At 39.4% G+C, this 27,104-nt stretch overlaps 1 long non-coding RNA gene across 1 annotated transcript; it reads right to left on the reverse strand.

The window, feature by feature from the left end:
* Positions 1-10,040: 10,040 nt before the first annotated feature.
* Positions 10,041-26,112, reverse strand: LOC125688381 (uncharacterized). The gene is made up of 3 exons (XR_007374700.1): positions 26,020-26,112; positions 12,653-12,739; positions 10,041-10,319 (listed from the first exon to the last, which is right to left on the reverse strand). It is a non-coding gene; the product is annotated as an uncharacterized LOC125688381 (long non-coding RNA).
* Between the last annotated feature and the right edge of the window lie 992 nt (positions 26,113-27,104).

Below are 27,104 nucleotides of genomic sequence, written 5' to 3' on the forward strand. Positions count from 1 at the left end.
TTCAGCTTCTCACTGTGGCTGCTCTGCCAATGAGGAGCTGGGTGAAAGTAGAACCAGGAGCTCTGATCCAGACTGGCCAGAGGGATACCCTGTATCACATGGCGCCACGCTGAACGGGAGAACTGGGGAAGTTGGCTGGGAGGACTGCAATTGCTTAGGGATTGATTGAACAATTAATTACGGGTTGACTGATGGTGAGAGATTACATTGTTTTATTTATTACTTGTTTATACTTGTTTTACTTATTTTTTTTTTCTTTTTTGTTGGATTGATGTTGTGTTGGTGTGGATTTTTTTATTTATTTTCTGTCCTTTTTTTCTTTTCCCTTTCTTATTAAACTATACTTTATATCAATCCACAAGTTCTTGCATCTTTCAATTATTTCCCCTATCCTTCAGCAGGGCAAGAAAGAGTGAGCAAATGGCTATGTGCTGTTTATCTGCCTGCTTAAGCCACAACTGTGGCTTATGCTCACTGCACTTTCAACATAAAGAACTTTCCAAAAAAGGGATTTATCTGAAAAACTTGAACATTACCTTCTTGCTTCAGTCAGGAAATTCAGAGATACCATAGCAACATGGAATTTGATTTTTAAGCTAAGATTCAAGCCTACACTTTTCTTAACCAAACTACTTTACTATGAACGAATAAACTACTTTACTGTGAATAAAATAAGGCAGAATTATTTTAACCAGATGCAAGGTCCAAAAGCAGCAGTGACTCTGTAACATCTTCCCTTTAAGTCTTCCAGGCACATAACTCATTTTAAAAAGTTAGTTTGTCACAGCAGCTGCAGGAAAAGGAGGGAATTCTCCACTGCAATGCATTAGTTTTATTGTAGGAAAGGAAAACAAAATTAAATTTCATTTGTAGTAAATCTGCTAGAATCATACAGGTAATATCATTTTAATATAGCGGAATTTTTGAGTTTTCCCTCAGTTTTACCCAGTGTGCCCAGTTCCATTTGTTACTGTCCTAGAGTTGTCTGAGAGGAACAATATTGCAGGAGTGAAGATAAGGAGAATCTCAGTGTTTGATTTCATCTGAGCCAAGGCTGTACTTTGTTTTTCCTTCCTAGGCTTATTTTTAAAAATACTGCATTGATTATGATTTCCCGACTGGGTTCTTGAATCTTTTCTGTCTGGCTTCCATTCTTAATGAGAAAGCAGGTGCTCAGGTCTTACATCCAATTTTCAAATTCAAACCCGCAGAGAGGTGTGCTGCCTTCCTGGAGCACGGGTCAGGGACATTTCAAAGAAAATTCCTAGGTTGATTCGGCCTTCAGATTATTACCCACTCTTAATAATTCAGGCTGGCGGCGAGGAAGTTGATAAGGAAAGCCTGAGGTCTATCAAGAAAGACTTCAGGGGAATGGGGCGAATACTTGAAGGAGCTGGGGTGCAGGTGGTCTTTTCCTCTATGCCCGTGGTGTCAGGGAAAGGTACAGGGAGGATCCAAAATACCCAACTCTTCAATAGATGGCTTAAGAGCTGGTGCAGGCGCAAGAATTTCGGCTTTTTTGACCATGGGGCAATTTACACTGCACCTGGCATGATGGCTGCTGATGCATGCAGCCTGTCCCTGAGGGGTAAGAGGATCTTAGCTGAAGAATTAGCAGGACTCATTGACAGGTCTTTAAACTAGGAATGAAGGGTGAAGGGGACACAATAAGGGCTACTGGAATCGAACGGGTCATTCGAGGGCTTATACCAAACTCCATGGGCAATGACGGCAGAGTGCATAGGGAAGGACTAGGGCAGGGGGATGCTGGGGATGCTGCTGTTCTAGGGGATCCTAGATCCCTTATAAAGGGAAAAGTGGCGAGACGGATAGCCCGGCTGAAGTGCCTTTATACCAACGCACGCAGCCTGAGTAACAAGCAGGAGGAACTGGAAACTGTGATGCACTCGGGAAGTTATGACCTTGTTGCTATCACAGAAACATGGTGGGATGACTCCCACAATTGGGATACTGCCATCGACGGCTATAGACTCTTTAGGAGAGATAGGCGAGGTAGGAGGGGTGGGGGAGTTGCTCTCTATGTCAGAGATTGGATAAACTGTGAGGAGCTCCCTACGAGAAGCAGTCAGGAACAGGTTGAGAGCCTGTGGGTTAGGATTAGAGATGGGACAAATATAGGTCAGCTGGTGTTAGGGGTATACTACAGACCACCTGATCAAGGGGAGGCTGTCGACGAGGCTTTCTTGCTCCAGATGCGTGAGATGTCTGGCTCACGGGCTCTTGTCCTGGTGGGGGACTTCAACCATCCGGACATCTGCTGGGAAAACCACACGGCGAGCTGCAAGAGCTCCAGAAGGCTCTTGGAATCCATTGATGATAGCTTTCTGGTTCAGGTATTGGACAGACCGACCAGAGGTGAAGCGTTGCTGGACCTGCTGCTCACCAACGCTGAGGAGATCATCAAAGGCGTCAAGGTTGGAGGCTGCCTGGGCTCCAGCGACCACGCCCTGGTTGAGTTTGTGATCTCAAGCGATGTGGGCCTGGCAAAGAGCAGGACCAGGACACTGAACTTCAGAAGAGCAGACTTCAAGCTACTCAATGGATTGCTGGCCAAGATCCCCTGGCGCGCTGCCCTCAAAGACATGGATGTTGAGGAGAGCTGGTGGCTCTTCAAAGATGCCCTCCTGGAAGCACAAGAGGTCTCCATTCCGCTGAATAAGAAAGTGGGCAGGCGAGGTAGGAAACCGGCATGGCTCAGCAAGGACCTGCTGAGAGAACTGAGGGCGAAGAAAGGGGTGTACAAGCTCTGGAAACAAGGCTGTGTCACCTGGGAAGAGTACAGGAATGCCGTCCGGACTTGCAGACGTGGGATCAGGGAAGCCAAGGCGCAGGCAGAACTGAACTTGGCAAGGGACGTGAAAAACAATAAGAAAACCTTCTACAGGTACATTGCCCAGAAGAGACAGGCCAAAACGGGCGTACCTACTTTGGTAAATTTAAAAGGAGAACTGGCTTCAACAGATGAAGAGAAAGCCGAGGTGCTGAATGAGTTCTTCACCTCGGTCTTCACTGGTGGCCAGGATTCTAGTCTTTTTCACGTCCCTGAACCCTGCATCCCCAAACCTCTATGTGGGGACCGAGGAGATAAATCCCTCCCCACTGTAAGGGCAGAGCAAGTCCGAGAGTGCCTCCTTAGACTGAATGAATACAAGTCTATGGGGCCGGATGGCGTGCATCCCAGGGTCCTGAAGGAGCTGGCCGAGGTGGTTGCCGAGCCGCTCTCCATCATATTTGAGAAGTCGTGGCTGTCAGGTGAGGTCCCGGACGACTGGAGGAAGGGTCACATCACTCCCATATACAAGAAGGGGAGCAGGGAGGACCCGGGGAACTACAGGCCGGTGAGTCTCACCTCCGTGCCTGGGAAGATCATGGAACAGATCCTCCTGGACAACATGCTCGGTCACATAAAGAATGAGCATGTGATCCGAGACAGCCAGCACGGCTTCACCAAAGGAAGGTCATGCCTAACTAATCTTGTGGCCTTCTATGATGGAGTGACGGCATTGGTGGACGAAGGGAAGGCGACCGATGTCATTTACCTGGACCTGAGCAAGGCCTTTGACATGGTCCCCCACCACATCCTCATCTCCAAATTGGAGGGAAGTGGATTTGATGGGTGGACGACCCGATGGATAAGCAATTGGTTGAAAGGCCGCAGACAGAGGGTGGTGGTCAATGGCTCTATGTCCAGGTGGAGGCCGGTAACAAGTGGTGTCCCCCAAGGGTCTGTCTTGGGACCGGTGCTCTTTAACATCTTTATTAATGACATCAATGAGGGAATTGAGTGCACCCTCAGCAAGTTTGCTGATGACACCAAGCTGAGTGGTGCGGTTGATACGGTGGAAGGAAGGGATGCCATTCAGAGGGACCTCGACAGGCTGGAGGGCTGGGCTCGGGTGAACCTGATGAGGTTCAACACGGCAAAGTGCAAGGTTTTGCATTTGGGCCGGAAGAACCCCAGGCACCTGTACAGGCTGGGAGGAGTGGTCCTTGAGAGCAGCTCGGCAGAGAAGGACCTGGGGGTCCTGATGGACGAGAGACTGAATATGAGCCAGCAGTGCGCTCTGGCAGCTCGAAAGGCAAATGGGATCCTGGGCTCCATCAGGAGAGGGGTGGCCAGCAGGGACAGGGAGGTGATTGTCCCTCTCTACTCGGCTCTTGTGAGGCCCCATCTGGAGTACTGTGTCCAGGTGTGGAGCCCTCAGTACAAGAAAGACATAGAGATTTTGGAAAGGGTCCAGAGGAGGGCAACTAAGATGATCAGGGGGCTGGAGCACCTCCCCTATGAGGACAGGCTGAGGGAGTTGGGCTTGTTCAGCCTGGAGAAGAGAAGGCTGCGGGGTGACCTCATTGCAGCCTATCAATACCTGAAGGGAACCTACACCCAGGAGGGGAGTAAACTCTTCAAAAGGGCTGACGACAGCAGGACTAGGGGAAATGGTTTTAAGTTGAAGGAGGGAAGATTTAGGTTAGATGTTAGGGGGAAGTTCTTTACTAGGAGAGTGGTTAGGCCCTGGAACGGGCTGCCCAGGGAGGTTGTGGATGCCCCGTCCTTGGACGTGTTTAAGGCCAGGTTGGACGGGGTCCTGGGCAACCTGATCTGAATATGTATGTTGGTGGCCCTGCTAGGCAGGGGGGTTGGAACTACATGATCCTTGGGGTCCCTTCCAACCCGGGTGATTCTGTGATTCTGTGATTCTGTGATTCTGTGATTCTGTTTCTGACAGCTATGATTTAATTCCTTTTCACTCGGGAAATTCTTTTCCACTTCCATTCATTCATTTCTGTCTGAAAACCAGCCAGAAGGATCCCAACTGTTCTCATTGTTGACATTCCACTGTTAAAATATGATTCTGTTTCTTAAGACTGAAAATGGAAGTGGGGAGATTGAAAAGGATGATTCCAGGAATAATCCGTCTCTCCAACATGTAGTAAAATTGTGAGGCTACAAGCTGTCTGTAGATGATAGCCAGATTCCTAGGAGATGAAGATTCACAGAATGGTTTGGGTTGGGAGGGACCTTAAAGATTGCATAGTTTCAACCCCCCTGCTCTAGGCAGGGACACCTTGCAGTAGACCAGGTTGGTCAAAGCCCCTTCAAGCCTGGCCTTCCAGGGACTTTAGTTCTCTAAGCATCCACTTCAAAATAAAAGAGAGCTTGGAAAAAATCAATGCCAATTTCACCAGATTTCATATTTTAAACAATGAGAAAGTGAGAGAAAAATAAGTAATCCATTCACTTAACCACACAATCTCAGTTTACTTTTTTGAAGACATACAGAGAGCAAACGTCCTATATGAATCTATGCTAGGATTAAAAAATCCTCACACTGAAAATTTTGCCAAGGTATCTGTAACAAAAAATCTTACCAACCAATAAGGGTATTTCAATATGTCAGTACATAAAGCAATAGAACATTGGGTGTCCTGGTGAATTTCCATATTCTAATGTATTTAAATATCTACAATAAATTCTTATCTTTTTATTTCTTAAGTCCGTAATGTTGAATTTTTGAGGACAACAGCAGCAGCCATCACTTCTAAGGTTAGAACAAAGAAGAATGAGATACAAAGACAAGTATGGCAGATTGCCTAGAGAGCACATGAAATGATTTTTTCACATGCTCTCTAGGCAATCTATCATACTAGGGATTAGAAGGTAAATACAAGGAAAAGCAGAAGCAAGGTAGAGAAACTGGAAGATGTGGGTGGAAAAAGCAGAACCAGGCTGATGGACACAAGGAGCAGAGGAAGAAACTGAGCAGTAGGATGATGAAGGTGTTTTTACCTATCAGAAGGAATTATAACTATTTTCTTTCTCAATAAATAACTTTATGACATAACTTGTCTTACAATCTAGAATGTTGATTTCTGATTCCAGACACAATACGCTACCTTCACGTCCTTCCAAGATGAAGGTCATGATCTTCAGTGACTACTGTGAGTAAGTCAGAGCTCCTCTCTTACAAACACTTTATGCTGCCCTGATTAAAACTTCTAAGATTTAATAACTAAAGTTCAGTCATAAAGTAAGCTTCCTCTGAAGTTAGAGAACATTGCCATCTATTTTCTTCCCTTTTCTTCCACTCCAAAATAAAATTTGAAAATATCTGTATGTTAAAAAGTAAAACAAAAGATCTTTGAATAATTAGGAAAGGAGCACTGAAGGAGCTCAATGTCTTGGTGCTGTGTAGATGATTTTCTTTATCACCCCACAGCAATCAGACTTGTCTTGACATCATGAAATTCACATCTATTAAAGAAAATATGAAAATAGCCGATTTCTAAGACATTCCAGAAATCATGACTTAAAAGTCCATTCCCATTGCCATTTCACCAACAACACTGGAAGTTAGGATTGAATTTTATGGATACATTTCTATTAAATGTTAGTGGTCTACTAAACTAACTGTTAGACACCAGGAGTAGCTTGGTCTTACTCCTACTGTTAAAAATACTCTTCCTTTCTATGTTATTCTGGTTTTGCCAAGAAAACCATCATTTTAATGTTATTAGTTTTCTTGATCTACTAAACTCATTAGGTGACCACTGAAACAGCATGTAGCGAAAGAAAAAATTTTCAGGTCAAAAAATGTTTTTAACAAGACATCAGGCAATACCAGACAAGTATCCTGAGGAGGAACTACCTTCTTAGCAAATAGGCTTCTTCTGTAACCATGACTTGTGAGATGATAAGGCTAAGCAGAAGAGTTGGAAGTTCACGTCAGATGTCCAGACCAATACACAACATTAGTTCTTAAAAAGTCTTGTCATCTGGCTCTCAATATGTTGGTGGTATGTCTCCCTTTGCAAAAAGCTGTGAGACTGAAAGAAGCAGAATTAAAACCGCACATCAGATAGATTTTGCAAGTCCCCTCTTGTTGGTAGCTCAGTGGGAGAAAACACATAGCTCCACAGGCAGATGGGTTCAGATGGCTTCACAGAACATATGGATGAACCACCCAGGACTGTTCCAGTCTGCAATTTATAGGGCCTGAGCAGGTCCATGGGAATCTCATGAATCATAAAATCATAGAATCATAGAATGTCTTGGATTGGAAGGGACCCCAAGGATCCCCAAGTTCCAATCCCTCTGCCACAGATCTAGTACTAGACCAGGTTGCCCAGGGCCCCATCCAACCTGGTCTTGAACATCTACAGGGACAGAGCATCCACAAGCCTCCCTGGGCAGCCTGTTTCAGCACCTCACCACTCTCTCTGTGAAGAACTTCCCCCTGACATCCAATCTAAATCGACACTCACAACCGTCCCCCCTGTCCTATCACTGCCTACCCAAGTAAGAAAGATTCTCCTTTTTATAATCCCCTTTTAAATACTGGAAGGTTGCAGTGAAGTCTCCTTGCAGCCATCTCTTCTTCAGGCTGAACAAGCCCAGCTCTTTCAGCCTGTCTTTGCAGGAGTGGTGCTCCACCCTCTGATCATCTTTGTGGCCTTCCTCTGGACTCTCTCCAGCAGCTTGACATCTTTCCTGTACCGGGGGCCCAAAACCTGGACGCAGTACTCCAGATGGAGCCTCCTGAAGACAGAGTAGAGAGCAACAATCACCTCCCTGTTCCTGCTGACCACCCTGCTTCTGATGCAGCCCAGTATACCGTTGACCTTCTGTGCTGCAGGAGCACACTGCTGGCTCATGTTTAGTTTTTCATCTACCAGGAACCCCAGGTCCTTCACCACAGGGCTACTCTCAAGGACTTCTTCTTCCAGTATCTAGGATTACTCCATTCCAAGTGCAAAACCTCTCATTAGGTTCACACGGGCCCACGTTTCAAGTTTGTTGAGGGCCCTCTGGATAGCTTCACTTCTTTCTATCATGTCAACTGCACCACTCATCTTGGTGTCATCAGCAAACTTGCTGAGAGTGCACTCCAGCCCATCATCGATGTCATTGATGAAGATGTTGAAGACCTCTGGTCCCAAGACAGACCACTGGAGGACACTGCTTGTCACCAGCCTGCACCTGGACATAGTGCCATTCAACACAACCCTCCGTCTATGGCCTTCCAACCAATTCCTTACCCACTGAATAGTCTATCCCTCAAATCCATATCATTCCAGCTTAGAGATGAGGATGTTGTGGGAGACCAAGTAAAAGACCCTGTACAAGTCCAGGTAGATGACACTGGTCACCTTGCCTTTTTCCACTGATGATGTCACTCCATCATAGAAAGCCATCAGATTGATCAGGCACAACTTTCCCCTGTGCTGGCTGTCTGGGTTTGCCTCCTTATCCCTCATAGACATTCACATGTCTTCTAGGAGGATCTGTTCCATGATCTTCCCGGCACAGAGGTGAGGCTCACTGGCCTGTTGCTCCCCGGGTCCTCCTTCCTCCCTTTCATGTAAATGAGAGTGACATTTCCTTTTTTCCAGTCCCTGCGCATTTCACCTAACAGCCACAACTTTTCAAATATGATGCAGAGCAGCTCAGCAACCACATTAGCCAGATCCTTTAGGACCATGCAATGTATGTCATCTGGCCCCATAGACTTGTATACATTCAGTCTCATGAGGGGTCTTGGACTCACTCTGCCCTTACAGAAGGGGCAATTTACTCTCCCAACTCCCACCTAGAGGCCCAGGGATGTGAGCTTCAGAAACATGAGAAATACAAGAATCTTGGCTGCCAGTGAAGGCTGTGGCAAAAAACTCATTTAATACCTCAGCCTTCTCCATATCAATCATAGCTAGTTCTTTTTTCTCATTTACCAAAGGAGGTATGCTCCCTTTGGCCTGCCTCTTTTGGCCAATGTACTTATAGAATCTCTTCTTGTTTTTAACATCCCTCACCAAGTTCAGTTCTTGTCCATGCCTTTGCTTTTCTAATCTCCTCTCTGCAAATTCAGACAGCATCCCTGTTTTCTCCCCAGGTGACATGCCCTGGTTTCCACAGCTGGTACAGTCTCTTCCCTCAAACTGACTTGCAGGTCCTTGCCAAGTCCTGTCAGTTTCCTGCTTCCCCTGCCCACTTTCTTGTTTGGAGAGATGGAGAGCTCTTGTGCTCTCAGAAAGGCATCCCTGAAGAGTAGCCAACTTTCTTCCACTCCTTTGCCACTAAGGACAGCTTCCCAGGAGAACTCGCCCAACAATTCCTTAACCAGCCTGAAGATTGCTCTCCCTAAGTTCAAGGTCTTGACCCCACTCTTTTCCAGGCCCATGTTCCTTGAGATCCCAACCTCAATCAGGGCATGACTGCTGCAGCCTAGGCTGCCTTCAGACTTAATGCCTTTAATGATCTCCTCTGCACTGGTGAGCACCAGAGCCATCAGCATGTCACATCTCTTTGATCTATCAAATACTTGCACTGGAAAGTTATCATCCATGCACCCCAGGTGATTCCTGGATCTCCTGCAGCTTGCTGTGATTTTCCCAGCAGATATCCATGTGAAGTTCAACAAATACAAGGTTCTGCACCCAACTGGAGCAATCCCAATCATGAATTAGGGCTGGGTGATGAATTGAGAGGAGCCCTGAAGAGAAGGAACTGGGGATTCTGGTGGACAAAGAACTGAACATGAGTGCAGCAGCATGCACTTTGTGGCTCACTGTATCTTGGAGTGCATCAGTAGAAGCATAACATTCAGGTCAAGGGAGGTGTCTCCTTCTGATCTGCCCTCATGAGATCCCATCCGGAGCACTGCATTCAGCTCTGAGGCACAAGAAAGACATGGACCTGTTGGAACAGACGTTCAAGACATCCATGAAATTGATTGTGAGCCAACATAATGAAATAGAAGGCATTATTTTTGGAGCAGACCTTGTAGATTTGTTGTCCAGCTATTTCTTTCCCCTCCACCCCCACCTCCCACCCCCTTTTTATCTTGTATTTTAAAACTATTCAGCTCTCTTGGAAAGATGGAAGAAATTAGGGGGAAAGTATTCTTATAAGAGGGAAAAGCAGTAGTAGACGCAAGACAGATGCAAATATTACAAATGTTTCTGTTTGCTTTGTTGTTTACTGATTTTTACAAGAGTGATTTGCAAAGAGAAAACTCCAAAACAAAAGCACATTTCATACACTTCCTTGTAAAATTCACAATATTTCACTAGATATGACAAGAGTCTATGAGCTCTGCCACTAACCAGGATGCTAAAAAGGCTGGAGCACCACTGTTATTTACTTGGAATCTCATAGACTCAGTTAGTGATTTCCATCGCTTCGCAATGTCCCAGAGGCAGATGTTGGTATGACAGTGGAGGTTGAATCTTCATGCCGGTATTCTGTTACATTTTGTTGCTATGTGAGATGATAGCAGAGGGGCCATCTGACAAAATGGCATCTGACATGGAAGTATATGAAACAAAGGTGTGTTATCAAATTGCTCCATGCAGTAAAAATTTTACCCACTGACATTCATTAACACTTGAAGTTTATAGAGACCAGACAGTGGATGTGAGCACAGTGAGACAATGGGTGCTGGATTTTACCAGTGTCAATAGTAACAGTGGGTCACCTCCTCAGATATGGATTTTTATGAGTGTATTATGCAGGATCTTGTTCATTTCTGGGGAAGATGTGTAGCTAATGGTGGTGACTATGTTGAAAAATAGTGTTTTATAGATAAAAATTTGTTCTGTCTAATAGCATCATTGTGCTCTTTGTATCTGTTGCAGTTTTTGTGGACGTAAATAGGAGGCTTTATTTTCGGTGCAAACTATATATAATGCTGTTGACAATCAGAAATTTTATGTACACATATTGGGACCATCACTAGAACTAACTAACATCACTAGACTTAACCTTGAACTGATTCTTATTTTCTTCCCCAAAGAAAACATCTCTGTTTCCCTGAGGCTTCTCATTAGGTTAGACTACTAAGTTATAAATAATCAGCAAATATTTTAATGCATTGAATGTACTCAGCTACTGTACCAACTGAATAGTAATATATAGCTTTAAGTTACAATATTAAGCAGTTTTAAAAGATATGTGATTTAAACCATAAAATTCAAGAGGCTATGATGGAAATGAAAATTATATTATTTGATTTTATATTTCAGAAATGAAAGTAAAAGAGGATAAAGTAGTCAGTGCATTAAAATTCCTTTCTGCACCTGCTATATAAATGAGACTTGTGGGTTTTAAACAATGAGGATGAAATATTTGGAACCTAAACTCTGTAGGCAACATCAAGATATAAATATAAATATAAATATAAATATAAATATAAATATAAATATAAATATAAATATAAATAACTAGACAGAATATAAATGTAAACTACTATAGAAAATAAGCGTCCATTTAATGCTTGTTTTTCTTATTCACATTGATGTAAAAATTTAATTTAACCATCACTTTTGCTAAGAAGATGCATCTAAGATCTGTTGAGATCATAGAAGACTTTTTTAATGCAGGGAATTGGTCTAAAATGTAAGTAAAGTATATCCGTGACCTTGCTGAGTTGTTACACTTAAAGTCACACTGTGGATGCTGTACGTGTTTCAGTTTGTACGCAATTTTTTTTTTTTTCTAGACAAATTATCTATCTTTCTGAAAAATTTGGTAAATAAAGATGACATGGAAAATAAAAGAATGCTATAACTAAACAAGGAAATTTGCACTGAATTGCATACTGTAATGATCAGAGTATTCTGCTTTCTAGAATCCAGTTTTCAAAAGCAAAATTTCTTTTTTTTCAGTAGTTTTCTATATATATGTTCAGTATTTTCTATAGAAAATTAAGAAACTTTAGCAAGCTCTTGAAAAACTGAACTAAAAGAAAGTTTGTCTATCTGGTCTATACTCTGACTTCTATTGTTTACATTTTATTATCTTCCATGGTATAATCACATTAATATGGGTCCTAAAAAGGCTTGTTTTTCTTAAAGTGTGACAAGGCACACATTAATCTCCCTGCCTCATTAACTACAGTAAATAGACAATGTGTAATCATTTATATAGATAATATTTTCTCTTGATGATGAGTATTAAATATAGACTATAGACTATCTACTGCTTTTCATTCAACACTGACTTATTTCATGTGCATAGTGGACCAGTTTGCAAGGAGAGTGGAAAGTTCATAATGAACCTGGAATCCCTGAGTCCCTACAAAGGAGGAATATGCTTTGTATGTTATGCTACTTAAGACATCAGTGAATCCTTTGAAGGAACAGAGATTGAAGTCTCATATAGACCCTTACAATATTTGCTACCAGAGATGAGCAAAGATTTTGGTTACAAGCAGGCTAAATATTTGAAGCTGTTGTTTTGATCTTTAACTGAAAAGCTGAGCCTCCAGTGGTTAAAATATACACTGAAATACTAAAGACATTGAGGCCTGGGCAACTTCAGGAACCTGGCAGTAGTTACTCCGGCCATTATTTTTTTTCTTTTCTGAAATCTGCTTTTGATTTATTTCCAGAATTAAGAGTATTCACAGTGATTTAAGTTTTCTTTCTAGCTAGCTAGCAGGCCTCTGATGGCCTTATAAATACCATGGAAACAAATATTAAAGAAAATGGAACCTGTCTGGCAAGGATAGCCAGCATGACTCTGGTAGGTGGTAGAAAATATTCTAATCACCTCCAGGCGAAAAAAAAAACTCCATCACATCTCTCCCACTCAAGAACTGTAGCACTGCAACCTTTAAATCATGCTTGCTCTTACCTGTGCTTTTACAGAAAAGTATGCGAATACCACGACTTTTCCTCTGGTAACACCTAAGCAGAACATTCCAGCTGGCTGAAGAGAGCTCTACAGGATGGTGAGAGGAAGAAAGAGAATATGGAGGGATTAACTGCCCTCCCAAGAAGCAACCAACCTAATGAATAATTATGACAGACTCTATTGCCTGGAACATGCTTAGAAATACCCAACAGAGAATGAACACTTTCTGACTCCCCAAAGCAGTAATATCTAATTCCCAGGCTTGAGGTCATGCCAGCTCAGAGTTCAGCTTCATAAATTTATCTAAAATGCACATTTTTTTACACCTTGGTTCAGCTCCTCAGAATGATTTGTACTTCTCAAAAAGAAATTTAACTAATATGTGGGGGGTTCATGTATTACTGTGTGTCAGCACAAATGAATACTGAATCAAGCAAATGCAAGGCAACTAACGTCTACATTGGCCGTAAGCTTCCATAGAAAGAATGTCACCTAAACAAGGTCTCTCCTACATTTTGCACTATTCATGGTTGCATTATAGTCCAGCGTCAAAAGCATGAATTTTTTTTCCCCCATTACTTTGCCAGTGCTCTTTCAATTTCACTAAGAAATCTTATTCTGAGCATAGGCAGAGACTAGCAGTAGATAAAAGTGAACTCCTCCCTTCTGAAACAGCAAAGAATTCAACTGTGACACAAGGCTGCAGGAAACAGGGCTTTCTTTGTTTCCCTCGGCACAGAACTACTTTTTTCTTCTTAAACAAATTATTTCTGTTAACTGTTTTATTATTCTTTTGTGAACAATGTCTCATAGTTTATTCTCTCTTAATGTTTATGGTACATCCATGAGAAACTCTGAATGTTCGTCCATTCATTTGATGCTTTGTTAGCCTATAAAGCCACAACCATAAATGGTTAGATAGTTCCTCCCTGACAAAACACAATCTGTGTTGTTCAGTTTTATCTGTGTGCGTATGTCACATGACATTACATAGCCTAGAGAAGTTCTACGCCAAATGAGAAATTTGAATTCATCCTGAATTCATTTGGCATCTCTGAATTAAGAGTTTACTGCTTATGAATACTATCTTGCAGTGTCTTAAAATTTATTGAGAACATTCCTAGCAGCAAGTTTTTTTCACAGTGATGTTCATGTGAAAGAACAAAAATGGGCATAACCACTCCCAACACAAATCCTTTTATCTGCATAAATATTACTTATTTCAGATCTAGATTACCACTCTTTTATTCTGATCTGAATGCCTATGTTCCCCACTACTGTGCAACATTAAACAATTACAAAGTTCATACCCCAGAGAGGTTTCACTTCAGAGATTTTTGTCAATCTGTTTTATAGCTTTTAGACCATTCAGACTCAGGCTTCACAGTCACACTGTTGTAACACAACAAGGCATCAGTCCAAGTCTGAAATAAAGATCTTTGATATACTGCATACTAAAGACATTGTTCTTTCTTACGGAAGTTTTTATCTTCATAGGATACTGGCTGGAATAACAACAGCAGAAAAAAGTGGGTTTTTTTTTTTGTTTTTTGTTTTTTTTTTTCTGAGCTACTCTGGCTTAGAAGTCTTTCTTTCACATAATTATTCTATTTCTGGGATACAGTGTATTTCATTTCAGAACGATGTCCATTTTATGTTATTATGGTGTCATACAATAATTTATGTCACAATAACTACTTTCCTTCTGTAAATGAGGCTTCGTTTATGTCAAAATTTAGGCTTAAGATTTTAAAACATACATTTTTTTCCTCTTCCTGTAAACAATCTATAATGGTAGATTATCACTGAAAATATTCCTTGAAGAGCTGCATTATGTATTAGAGCTTTGAGAGTTTGGGGAACAGGGAGGTAGAAAGCCCAAATAAGGGTCAGATTCTGAAGACAGATCTTCATACTCTGACACCAAATGTTTCTGTAGAAAAAGCATGCGAGAAATGGCTATAAAACACTACATTCTAGAGACTTAGTGTCCTTTCCTCAAATAAAATACACAGAAATGATAGACTACAATATTGTGTGCTACTTTCCCAAGAAAGATAAAAATGAAAATAATGTGAGTATTGCTTCACTGTTTATTTCCTGGATGCATTTCAGGGTTTTTCATCATTATTTCTCAATTTTGCCTAATTCTACAAGCAACACAAGATTATTTCAGTGCAAGCATAGACAAAAGCAAGACATTCAATATTTATTCCAGAGTACAGTCAAAAATATGCTTTGTTCTTATCAATATTTTCTCTTAAAAAGCAGCCAGTTGTCAACTGTAGAATTTAGAACCGAACAGTGAGTAGCAGATAGAACCTTTCTGTCATAGAAAAGGCTTGTAGTAAAATCTTTCTAATACTCTTAATTTCCCATATTCTAATTTGATTTCAAACCCTGAAGCCTTTTTAACAAGAGTTTACCATAAAGCCATAAAACCTGTAGTGTGTAAATAATGAAAATTCTAATACAGAGTCCTAAGTAAGTCCATTTCTGAGACCGTATTATTTACAATCCATCAGAACTCTTTCAGGAGTTTGTTAAAATGCATGAAAGGATTGGCAGACTCTTGAAGACAAGGCTAATCCTCCTCTCATTAAGACATAGATCAATTTTGTTATTTTGCAGGCTAGAAGGTTACAATTGACAATTGTACCGTGGCCATCAGAAGGAATAAGTTATCTTGGTACTCACCAGGCGGGGCTTTGATCTGCTTATGTGGTAAAAAAAACAAACAGCAAATAGTCATAAGTATCCTTGGATGGAGAGATGAGTGTGATAATCTCAGTTCAAACTACAGAATGCATCAGAAAGCACAGTCATATTTGCTGTTCAAAACTCTTTAGAAAGCAGTGAAAAACAAACTGAGACTCAGAAGCTAAAATACTCTACTAAAATCAGTAGGTGCTTCTTTCTTTAGTCTAACGTCTTAAGTATCAGGAATGAGATCTGAATCCCAAGCTTGCATTTTTATTACTGGATCCTCCACTCTAAAGAGAAGGAAGAAAATGAAGTAAGGAAGAAGTAGCTTAAATTCTTTTATCTTAAATCTATTCATTTCACGTAGCATTTATGCTATAATTCTGCATAAAGAAAACAAAAATTGGAATGAGTGACATGTCAGCATTTGAAATGCAATATTATGCAACAGGGAGAAAAAGGAAAAGAATGAGATCTTCAGGCACAGTTGCATTAAGCAAGTTGTTTGACAAAGCTGGGAATTTGGTGGCTTTTTTTGTTCGTGTCATTAGCCCACTATTATTTAAATATAAAAAAGATATTTTTCATATTGTAGAAAGAAGGATTTTGATTGTCAGGCTTTTCGTGTCAGTATTCAGAACTTGGAAAATTTGTTTTCCTCCTCATTCTGCCAACCTAGTTAAGAAGACAAATTAGGTTGTAAGTACTGTATATTTATTGGGAAAATATATAAATAATATTAAATAAAACTATTAAACTAAATAATTAATTAAACTATTAAATTAAATATTAAATAAATACTAATCGAGTATTTTGCCTCAGCACATAGAGCTCAGTTTGTCCAGATGAAGGATTATAAGATGGGATGAGCACAGCTGCTAAAATGCTATCAAGTGACACAATCAAATTATTGTGTCCAGTTTACTAGCGAAATATGTTTTGCTATCAAATAACACAGCCCAGTGTGAGCAAAATTGTCAATCTTATGCACTCTAAGCCTCATAGGTAACATAATATTTTAACAATATACCAGGGTTATTTAGATTAATTATCTGCAACCACATCAGTACCACTGGCACAACAATCTGCTTCCATGACAACCTGAAATTCATATGATCTTCCTATATTTTGAAAACACGAGTAATTTAGCTTTTCTCATGCCCCAGACCTAGTGGTGTCAAAACTTTTAGAGATTTTAATTTAAACAAACTGTGAATACCTGTTGAATTCGCACCAGAAATCTTGCATTTGGACTGTCATGGCTCTAAAAGCTTTCTCAAATGGTGAAATTATTACTACTTATAATTGTAAGAAATTTTGTTGATTTCTTGTTACTCTGCAGAGCTAATAATTGACTCTATTCTACTTGAGGAAGAAATAACAGTGTTTTTCAGCTTTGACTTGGCACTTAGCAGAAGTACAAAACTCACCCAGGTGCAGCAACTGACAATGAAGAAGGGCAAATCAGCCTTGGTCATCATGTCTGGAAAGGTCATACCAATACATGTCATATCCATGGAAATGGAAATATTCCAGTTTCAGAACAAAGTGAGAAAAAATAATGAAAGGAGTAAATGTAAGTACTAAGTAGAAAGTGGTATTTCTGTCCTGGAAATATGCTTGAGATTTCCTAAGTATTCCTAAGAGGGACAAAATCAACTTTTTTATTTTTATTTTTTATTTACATGTGAGAGCACAAAAACTTAGATGTCAAGGGGATAAAGTAATCTAGCAGGAAGTAGATTTCAGATGAAATACTGATTACACTCTAAAAGCTTCTGCATGGCAGATGTCTTGATCATCATAATCCTGAATGGGCAGGATCTTTCTCAGTCTGCTTGTTTGAGGATAAGAAGTTAATTCCCCATCAGAGGATAAGCCTGCCATCTATCCACATCATTCATCTAAACAAAAAGATACTGTGCCATAGCATGAAGTTAGTCCTGTCCAGAAACTTTACCATTAGTCTGAGAAATCTTCTCTTCCTAAACTTTGTATGAAAAGGCTCATTTTTTTGACAAATCAACAGCTTACAGAACACTTAAAACTAAAATGCCTATCCATTTGGGGAAGAGGGTGAAAATGAAAAATACTCCTTTGATTTCAGATCATAGTGTACTTGAATGACAGAAAAAGTATAATTTATCCTAGTCCCGAGCATTTCCTCACCTACTTTCCCCTTCTCACCTAGGTTAGAGAGATTGAGCAAGCAAATTAATGTAGTACACTTATCCCTCACTGTTTTTTGATCAGGTTTGTCTATGTTGCAGGGTGACTCTGGCAGAGAGAAGGCTTCACCTTCAGCTTCAGCTGAATTTGGAGATTTTCAAGTGTCTTCCAAATCATGAAATGCCACTAAGCCAGTGCTGTATACAGTGCTGTATACAGGCAAATACAAAATACAAAAGACAAACATCTGACTCATGTAAAATTAAGATGAGGAGTCCTAACATCAAGATAATTAGCTCTGACCATTAGGATGATAAAAACACTGATCTATTTTCTTTGTGTTTTTTCTGGGTTTTTTTGTTTTTTGTTTTTTGTTTTTTTTTAATTTGACTTTTTGCATCTCCTTATTCTGCTTCCTTCTTAAATTTATTTTTAAGTTGTATCTTCCACACTTTTGTTCCCTTTGTCTCTTCTTTGGATTCATCTTCCCTACATTTTCCATAAGTAATCTTCTTTTTGTTTGTCACTTCGTAAACTCCTTTCATCTCTGGCTGTTACTCTCCAAATCCAGTTTACCTGATTCTTTTCCCATTGAAAGTTTATAATATTTGAAATAATTTTACTTTGAGCCTATCAAAGGAATTATTATATCCATCTTCATGTATAAATAACTACATATGCTACTGGCTGAAGTACTAAATCCCTGTAACTCGTACTTCTCTTATAACACATTGTGTTTTTTCTGTGATTGGCTGTAATACAGTGTAAAAAACAAAAGTGTTGTTATTTCTATTATTTTCCCCTATTATTTTTACTCTATGTGAATCTCTTTATTGAATCACAGTGGAATTTGTGTGGGTAGACTTATTCCAAGGGGTGAAATACCCTTTTCCCTTCAATTAGATTTATTTGAAGGAAATGTACCTGTCTTACCTCAAGGGAAACAGAACATCATACCTTGGTGGGGGGGTAGAAAGATCCATTACATTTTCCTTGGAAACAGCCACATCTGTGCTTGTGCGTACTACCATAGGCACATCAGTGCTAGATGCCTATAGGACAAGAGATGTCCTGTGTGGTACAGATTCTTCAATCTGACTTACTTGAATTCCAAAATGATAAATAAAACTTTGTTTGAAATAACACTAGCTGTTACAACGCATTATAAAAAATAAATCAACGTATTAGTTATACTGATGGACAAAACATCAGTGTCATTGTTTTTCCCAAATCAGTACGGAGAATAGAAGACCGACACGAAATCACCTCAGACTGTTATGCAGAATCACTGGATGTCTAAATATGAGCTTGAAATAAAAGATTTCTAAACTGAAGCAATAGTTTTGGCATGGTCCAGGCATTGGTATTTCAGCTTAAAAATGTCTTTCATGGGAAAAGAATTTACTCTCTTCGCTGTTCGACAGCAAGGATTTATGGGAGCTGCTCCCACGTTTCATCTGGAAAAGGGGTCCACCCTTAGCTGTGTTGTCACCAGTTCAGCCCTGAACTCTGGCAGGGTAGGACTTAGACATTTACGTCTTTCTATCCTTGTCAGAAGCAGCAGAGTCGGACAAATAATGATTCTGAAAAATTGGTGGTCCTTCTGGCATTTGATGTAGATTCATATTGGAAGACATTGAAAATCTTTATTTTATATTATTATATACTTTTTATCTTATTTTATTACTTGGTGACACCTAAGTAAATATAGAAATAGTATAGTATATCTAGTATATCTAGAGGAGGACTCTGTAGTCTGCTGGAGAGAATTACTTCACACTGGTCACAGATTAGTCCAGTTGATTCCCTACTCACTTCTAATTTGGAGGATCTTGATTGACTCTGAAAAGCTGGCATTAAGTCTTTGCCTGAAAATAAATCCTGAATTTGGACTTGTCTCCTAAATACAGACTGTTCTTGCTCACTTACTTATTTTGGATAAAAATTATATTACATAACCTTTGAAAGTCTTCATCAAAGCTGACATAACTTCAGTACATCGCTACTTGTCAAAAAAAAAATAAAAATAAAAAAATAAAAAAAAAGGACATTTTGTAATCAAGTTCCTTGCTTCCTCTGCTCAGGTGTCTCTGAGAGGTGGTTTTGGAAGCCTGTATCTTTCCAACAGCAGCAGTTTGTCACTTTCTTTGTAGCCATGACATCAGTGTACCATTTTATGTGACGGCTACAATGTGATGTTTTATATTATGCAGTCACTTGCTGGCAAAGCACAATCCGCTCCAGCAAAGTAAAATATTACTCCTTCTGCTGAGTTTGCATTTCCACTCAACATAAAACAAAGACTGTAGGGGCATTTTAAACATTGGCAACTCTTTTGGAGCTTAGATCTGAATTTGTGTACTTAGTGTGTCCTGGTTCAAGGAGCTACAAATGGAAGCAAAAACAGCTACTCTTGAGCAAGAATCTTCCAAATTTGTGTGTTGCACAATGGTTTCTTGAAGACAGCATGCAGCCTTTCATTCAGCTTTTCTGAGTTATTCTTTCAATAATTTTATCAATATTATATAGTAATAATAGCTGAGACAGTACATCTCTCCCAGCCCTTATATGGGGGGAATATTCTGTTGGAGATGCAGGTTTCATTTCCTCTAACAGCATACTCCAAATCCTTTTGTATCTTGCTTGGAATCAATAAAATCTGTCCATCAACATGACTCAGCATTCTGCCTGTACAATTTCATGAGCAGCTGGGTGGAGGCATGGCATTCCACAAGCCCTCTCTATGTGTAGGGTCCCAGAAAATGCCTTGTTCTTGGGACTTCAGTTAATCCTCAACACTATCTGGAATTGGTTATTGCTGTTTTTCATTTATTGTGTGCTTCTAGGTTGAGAAATTGCCAAAAAACCACACGTGGCAATCCTTCTGGCTTTTTCCTCATGAGATTTCCATTTTGCTTTGCTGAGTTCATGCAGTTCCCACCCAGCTTTTCATGCCCAAAAGTTCCTGATAATTTGGACAAATATTGACAGTCTGAACACTTATCCACAATCTCAAGCCAGTATTTTTCGTATTTACCCATTTTTTAATAATAAATTTATTTAGATTTATAGAACTAAGTGAATAACAGTTATCTTTCATATAGCTAGTCATTTAGCTCCAAAAGTGCATTTCAGTTCATTCATTGTATGCTTTTACTGAATATTAGAGCTTTCTTAGGAGAATCCTCGTAGAAAATGCTTTCTTCTTACTATAATTTGTATTTTGAACTGCCTTCCAAAAATCTTCAACCGTGTTGTCAAAATCAATGATGTTTCAACTTTTGATACAAATGTGCAGTTTCTAGTGTGCACTGCTGTTAATTAGATATTTAAAGATACATGCATTTCATATAGTACTCGAGTAATAGCTTATTGAATGTGCTCACAAATGCTTTGAATTAGAACAGAGATGAAGATTTTGTAAAATATCCTCAGGAATCTTGAAATACAGAAATAGGGTAATTGATTATTTGAGTTTATTGCAATTTGTATAGTAAGCTCAAATATGTATGTTTACTTCCATGGCCAAAGAGTAACATTTCCTGTCTTCTTAAGAAAAATCATAGAATGATAGAATCACTCAGGTTGGAAAAGTCCTTAACGTCATCAAGTCCAATTAGAACCTAACCATACTACCCTAACTCTAACAACCCTCCACTAAATCACGTCCCTGAGCACCACATCCAAATGGTTTTTAACACATCCAGGGTTGGTGACTCAACCATCTCCCTGGGGAGCCTATTTCAGTGCTCAACAACCTTTTCTGTAAAGAAGTTTTTCCTGATATCCTACCTAAACCTCCCCGGCGCAACTTGAGGCCATTTCCCCTCATCCTGTCACCAATGAGAAAAGACCAATCCCACTCTCACTGCAGTCACCTTTGAGATATTTGAAGGGAACAATAAGATCTCCCCTCAGCCTCCTCTTCTCCCTTCATCAGAAAAGAATAAAGTCATTCACGTCTTTTTTTTTCAGTACAAGGGTATAATCAACAGGGACCCTTCCAGTTGCCCAGTTGAGTACCATTCCTCTTTGTGATGGCTGGGAAAACAGAAATTTTCACTGTCCTTGGCATACATTCTATGTGGGTCTTGGCACCCAAGGTAATTTCACCCAGAAAACAGTCCTGTGTTTTGGTATGGTAACCATGCACACTAGACAATGATAATTTTGGAATAGATCTTTAGTCCTTCCTCTTTTAGAATAAAAAACATTAATAATAAAAAGCATAATCCTTTAAAGTGAGAGGGGTTTTAGTTGTTTTTTGTTGTTGTTGTTTTGGGTTGGTTTTTTTTTTGGGGGGGGGGGGGGGGGGCAGAATTAAAAAAATCAAGGACACATACTTATTTGCAGTGTAAATTTTTTTGAGAAGCACAGAATTCTAGTTGTTGGGCTGGAAAAAACAACTGTTTAAGGAACATAAAAACTCAATTTTATTTCAAGTTTGAAACATAGTGGCTCCCCAAGCCAGGACACGCAGATTTTAGCTTTACCTTCTAGAGTTTGGCATTTCATGTATCCTGGCAATTAGTTTGGCCTGTATAGTAAAATTCTGTGCCTGAGCTTGATTAAACGAACATTTATGAATAACATCCTCAGAAATATTAAGACCATGGCCAGGACCAGGCCAATAAAGTAATGAAGTAGGTATGCTCTATGGCTAAGCTCTTTTGTAAAATAGAAGGACCAGGCAGCACATAACTCTAAACTGATAGCAGTTATCACTATTCTTTCACAATTTGCTAAGTGTAATCAGAAATTCCTGAAATTTTCATTTCATTTTTTCTAGGTACTTTTGTCAATGTCAATGGAAAACACTAGGCATGGTGGTATATGAATATGATGCTACTGACATGACAGATAAATCATGGTTTTGCATGAGGAGGGAAAAGATATTTTTTTTTCCTCCTCTTAAAGCAAAATGTAAATTAAGAAGTCTGTTACCTATGGAGGGCAGATGTGGAACTTAGTCTCACTGATATGACTGAGTAGAAGAGACCACCAGTCTGCTAAGCATTTGGATCTTTTCCACTTCTGACAGACATTTACTACAAATGCTTTCTTTTCAGTTACCACTGTTCTTTCTAATCCTTCACAGACATGTGCTGCGATTAGGCTGGCTCCTGAGCTGATTCTTTGAGAGCAGGCAAGTTGAACTGAGGTTGAGGGAGTTGGGGTTGTTTAGCTAGGAATGGACACTATTCCAGGGAGATTTCATCAAGACCTTTCAGTACTTAAAGGGAGTTTTTAAACAAGAGAGAAACTGACTTTTTACACAGCCTGATAGTGATAGGAAAATGGGGAATGGTTTTACATTATAAGAGGGGAGATTTAGGTTAGATATTTGGCAGAAATTTATCACTCATTGAGGGGATGAGGCACTGAAACAGGTCACCCAGCGAAGTTGTGGATGTCCCATCCCTGGATTCATTCAAAGCCAGATTTGATGGGGCCCTGGGCAGTTTGATCCTGATGCTCGGCAAGCCTGTCCATGGCAGTGGGGTTGGAACTAGATGATTCTTAAGGTCCCTTCCAAACTATTTTATGGCTCTATGATTCTGTGAGGTGTGAGATCAAAGTACATCAATTGTTGCTATCTAAACAAAGACATACTTTAAAGCAGTTATGTTGTTTTAAATGAAATGGAATATTTGATCTCCTTATTCATAAGACCAACTATATATGTTGTTTTACACACAAGTTGTGTTTACCAAGATTTCTTTCAAACTTGAACTTGCATTGACAATGACTATCAACATAAAACTTGCTAATAAACTGAGTGTTCAAATCACAATGTGTTACAAAAAAAATCCCAGAATTACATAAAATTTACCAGGAAATAAGGAATAAAAGATGAAAAAATAAGGAATTTGTTTTGCTTATTTAATGCAATCTTTGATCAGTATGAAGAGCTTCAGTCTCTGAAGACAGTGCACTGTCCTTTGTGAGGGTCAGATACTTGTAGTCCCTGTTTCAGATGAATAAGGCAAGAGTATTATTTTCCATCAATACCTGCTCTATTTTTTGCATATGAATATATTAATATGCACTTAATTTTCATCAAGCTTGATAAACTCTGAAAATTTAATTAGAAAAAGGACTATCTTTGATCCCCAAACATAATACTAGAAGAATTTCTGAAAGTGGACTTGGACTCAGGCAAGACTGAGACTTAGGAGTCTAGCTCATGATTATTAGCCTCTGATATCAGCAATAGCAGGGAGTGGCATGCCAGTTCCTCACACAGTATCAGATTTATTTGCTCACTAGATAGTTCCTAACCTTGTTTGTTGTTTGAAGATTGATAGTAATTATAAAGCACTGACATTCCCCAAACTGCATTTTGAAATTGGTCAGCAATAAATCAAAACTCACCATTATCTAACCTTTGAGAGGCTTGTATGGAATAATATTTGCTTTGGTTAAAGCAATGTTCTCAAAGTGAAATGTCATGCTCACATGATTGGAGGCAAAGACTTCCATAAACTGGCATTTATCTGTCATTTTTAGGCTTATCTGCCTTCTTGGATTAAAGGCATACAAAAATTCAGTAAATCAGATCCAGTTCACCTCAGGTTGTTGTTGATGGCAAATGCAACACACTTTGTCATAACTGTCCTTTTCTTTCTGAGATGCATTTACTCTTGCTATGTCTACATGGGCACAGCTTTAAGTACTCATTTTGAGCTTTGTCTTAGCACTAGGATAAACATCACAAATTTACAATATTGCATATGAAACTCATGCAGATTCCTGATGATGCCCTATCACTAACAATTCAGTTCTCCTCAAGGCAGTCTTCATAGTAAATTCATCTTAAGTACTGAGATTGTTTGTTTAAGAAGAAGAAAGATAAAGGATATGAAAATACCAGAATACCGTAGTAAGGGGCTTAAAATAACTGGTAAAATAGTAACCTTCATCAGTTTTACAGATAATAAATTGCATTGATATGACTCTGACACTTATAGCATTTTGCTCCTTGCCTGTAGAAGGCAGCCGTGCCTCATACCAGGTTCTGAAGAGTGATAACTTGTAAACAGTCACCAGTTGTGACAGTGAAAGAAGGCATAGAGGATGATGGAGGGGGGTGCTTTGCTAATTTTCCAGAATTTGAATTTCCCACCTTGGCAATACAAAACCTGTCTGAGACAAAGAGATGGGAAGCTACTATGTGCAAATCCTTTAATTTCCATAGATGATGCATTGACTCAACCACATAAGAAAAAAAAAAAAAGTGATTTTTTTTCCAGCCTCAGAATAGTTTTTTCCCTTTCCTTAATTTGTGAGTGAAAAGATTTTGAGTTGACCCTCTGGTTACAGCTACGCATCCAGCTTGCAGATATTGGAAGGTATTAGGTCTCCCCATCACCAAACCCAGATTCTTATCTCCAAACTAAGTACACCATGTTTTCTGAGTCTCTCCTTATAGCCCTAGTTGGTCTCAGCTCTGTGACTAACTTAATGGCCTTCAAATAACTTCAAGTTTATAACAATCTTCCTGTTGATCATAGATGTTTCCTTTATGATATTGAATGCCCTTCGTATAAAATTATTTGCCCTGCAGGCATTCGTGTTGAGAATCTCGGGAGACGGAGTGGCATTGTAAGTTATATATAAGAAGTTATTACTATCTCTAAATTACTGCATAAAGAATGTCAATTCTCTCTAAAGCATTGAGTTTTATCAATAAAGTTTTCTTCAGTGGTAAAAGTTAAGCCCTTTTTAATGTGTCCTGAGTTTTAAACAGTAACAATATTTCTCCAGAGCTATGAAAGATGGGAAAAAAAGAATCAGGAAAAGGCAAGCCTCCTCAAGACTAAGAGCAAGATAAACATTTTACAGTGAAATTTAGCATAAAATACAAAGATTAACTATGTAAAATTCTCTAGAAAAGGCAGTTCTTCCTGACTTAAGTTAATCATATTAGTGCCATCTTAAATAGTGTCATGGCACACCTGTACTATGAAGTTCTATTAAAACAACAATAGCAGCAACACCTCTCATTGACTTGGGGCAATAAGGAAGAGCAGCTACAGTGAGCACTTTGTGTGGATAAGCTTTCTGCCTAGAACTCCACTAGTGATATTTGTAGAGTCACTGCAACTTGAGAAAAACTTAGACCTCTCCAGTGATAAAAAAGGTAATAATTCTTTATGATCTCTTTTTCTTTTTTATTACTTTGGACTAAAATTTGAGTTTTTCTTTGTTTGTTTCCCTGCTTGTGGTAGGGGGTTGGAATCTTTCCCAATCCTCTCTACTTTTTCCAATCTTTTCTTATTCTTTCTTCCCTAGTTTGCATACAAGGATTACTAAAGTGTGCAGCTCCAAGTGGCATTGTTAAAAATAGAAGTTGAGGCTAATGGAAGAGGAAAACCGTACAGTCAACAAATGCACAGTTGGAAGAATAGCATAGTTCAAATGGTATTTTACGGGTGTTATAGTTGGAAAAATTATCATGATGGAAAAGAGATATTCAAAGAAGAATTGCTCACCCGGATCCAAGAGTCTATCAGATTCAAGAATTCTTCAGTGGAAAACTCCAAAAAAGAGGGATCACCAGAAAAAGATCTTTCCCTAGTGGCAGTCAGCCCTTAAATGAGTTCAGAGAGAACCACCCCTTCAGGTCACACAGCTGAATTGCCTTCACCTGTGGTCCTGGAGATGACCCAGTGCTTGCCTCATGTGATCAGTTGTTCATGCTGTGACTCAGCAGTTCCCATACAAAAGCGTACTCAAAGAACAGTGGTAGGAAGTGGAGCTGGAAGCATGGTTAAGCAAATTCTTCCTAAATTATGAATTCTCATTTTCCAGAAGTTCTGGATAAAACAATCAAAAAATTGTCAGCATCAAATCTCTATAGAATATGTTTATATTGAAAACTCTCCCTAAATCCTAATAATCTTAGAGTTTTCAGTAAAGAACAAATTTATAATACATATCTTGTTCCGGCTCACTTTACTTGAACATTTTTGAAGGCCAAATATTAAAGAGAAGGTATCCACCAACGCATTCCTATCATGTGTCTTAATTTTTCAGACGCTATTTTATACAATTTCAGCACTCGATTCTTTGTTGTTGCAGGGGCCTCAGGAAATGGTGGCTATTCAGACTCACCTGTTCTCCACTTGTCTTAGTCAGTCTGATCTCCTGGGAACAGAAATATTTCAGCTCAAGTGTCTGGTCTTAGTTTAAGGGGATTTGGTGATGCCTAACAGCAGCATATAGGATGATTTAACGTTTTCTTCTGGGTTTTGAATTTTCTTTATGTGTAAAAATTCACTGATTATCCACCTTTTCTACTTTAAAATATTACCATTAACTATTGTATCAATAGTAATAGTAACAGTTACTCATATACATACAATTTTAACTTCCCTGAATGTGACTATTTTCCCTTTTCAGAACATCCATGATATCTTATACTCTTCTCTTCATTGCTTGTTACTATCTAAATTGAATAAATCCTTTCTCTTTTTCTAAACCCGGAAATTAGCTTATATCTTTGATGTAGCAGAACTGACTGTAGTTCAGATTATACTTGGGATATGTCTATACCATTTTCTTCACTATTTATTCC

This window comes from Lagopus muta, chromosome 1 (assembly GCF_023343835.1).
Source record: "Lagopus muta isolate bLagMut1 chromosome 1, bLagMut1 primary, whole genome shotgun sequence".
Classification (NCBI taxonomy): domain Eukaryota; kingdom Metazoa; phylum Chordata; class Aves; order Galliformes; family Phasianidae; genus Lagopus; species Lagopus muta.